This window comes from Psammomys obesus, unplaced genomic scaffold (assembly GCF_907164565.1).
Source record: "Psammomys obesus unplaced genomic scaffold, mPsaObe1.curated_primary_1811, whole genome shotgun sequence".
NCBI classification, from domain to species: Eukaryota; Metazoa; Chordata; class Mammalia; order Rodentia; family Muridae; genus Psammomys; species Psammomys obesus.
This window is the reverse complement of record NW_026586816.1, coordinates 3,044,042-3,045,696: the sequence shown is the minus strand read 5'-3', so window position 1 is coordinate 3,045,696 and position 1,655 is coordinate 3,044,042. Positions and strand designations below refer to the sequence as shown.

At 42.7% G+C, this 1,655-nt stretch overlaps 1 pseudogene; it reads right to left on the bottom strand.

The window, feature by feature from the left end:
- Positions 1-235: 235 nt before the first annotated feature.
- On the bottom strand, positions 236-453 carry LOC129673034 (60S ribosomal protein L38-like; annotated as a pseudogene).
- Between the last annotated feature and the right edge of the window lie 1,202 nt (positions 454-1,655).

The following is a 1,655-nucleotide window of genomic DNA, read 5'->3' as shown; positions in this document are numbered from 1 at the left end:
CATAAAATTATTTTTGTTGCTACTTCATAACTGTAATTTTGTTACTTTTGTGAATCATAATGAATCTGTGCTTTCTAATGGTCTTATGTGACCCCTATAAAAAAAAAGGGTTATTTGACCACAAAGGGGTCTCAACCCATAGGATGGGAACCACTGGTTTAGAGCTTCAGGGCAATCATGTTTTAGATTTTTTTGACTTTCCAGGATTTTTAATAGTTAAATGCAGAGGACTGGTTCATTTCTGCCCCTTCAATGCCAAACCAGGGGATAGGGACTGCTTCAGCTTCTCTGCCTTCGCCTTGTCTGTGATGACCAGGGCGTAGAGGTACCCGCTGCAGCAAACCTCGAACTTCACATGATCCGATCCTTGTTCTTCTTGATCTTGACTTATTTGGCATCCTTCTGCTGGGCTGTGAGCAAAAAGTCCTTGATTTCCTCAATTTTCCAAAACATGGCAACCCTGGCAACCACACCCAAAACACTCACAGTGGCAAGAACGGAAAAAGCCATGATTTACATTTCTGTAGCATGTGAGAATTGAAATTTGAGTATCATTTTTACAGGTGTGCATGGAACAACACGAGAGATTCCAAATGGCAGGGAGCAGAAGATGGCTTGGGGTTGTGTGCTCGTGTGTCCACATGGGTGTGTGCACATGCCCGTGTGCCTTTTTGTGTGCGCACATATGTGTGTGTGTGTGTTTGTGGAGGCCAGAGGACAGTATTGAGTGTCTTTTCTCAGGCACTGTTGTTTTCCTTCTTTGTTTGATGCGCTAATTAAAAATTAATTAATTTTTAAGATGGCTCTCCTTGGCCTGGACCTTACCAATAAGACTTAACTCTCTGGCTACTGAGGAACAGGTATCTGCCTGCCTCTGCCTCCCTAGGACTGGAATACCAGCATACCCCCCACCTATCCCTTTTCAAAATAAAACATTACTTTAATGTGTGTTTGGGACTGAGCTCAGCTCATGCTTGCACTGTGGATATTTTGCCAGGGAAGCCACCTCACCTTCTCAGCCAGAAGTCATGTGTGTGGTGACACAGGCCTGTAATCTCAAGATGCAGAGGTCAGAGGATTCTGATATTCTGCGGTTGAGACTAGCCTGAACCTCTGGGACCCTGCCAGAGGGGGAGATGGAGGAGTGTAAGAGACATTAAATACAAGTCTTTTCTATCAAATACTATAAAACTTTTGTTTAGGGCAAAGAATTTAAAGCTTCTTATCTCTCTCACCTGGTAAGGCCTTTATGTAAATGTTTTAATCCTCCCAGCCAATAAAACCTTTGCTTGCACAAAAGGGCCCCTACTGCATTCCAGTAATTTGATAGTGTGGAGCAGGGACCCCTTTTTCCTTGGAGCAGTAACCCTTTTCCCCTTTTTCTTCCTCCATTTCCTGTGTGCCAATTATTTTCAAACTAGCCAATTGAATGAGGCTGTGAAATCTGTCCCCAGCCAATGAAGAAAAAGATGCAGCCGCCACTTCATTTGCAATAAAAATCAAGTGCACTTCCATTCTCTGTGTTATCTCTTTTACCTAGAACTTACTTCTAACAGGAGGAAGGGAGGAAGGGAAAAGAAAGGAAGGGAGAAAGAGGAGGGAGAATCTTTCTCTTTCCTTGTCTTTTTAGAAATAATGTTCTAATATATTACAAT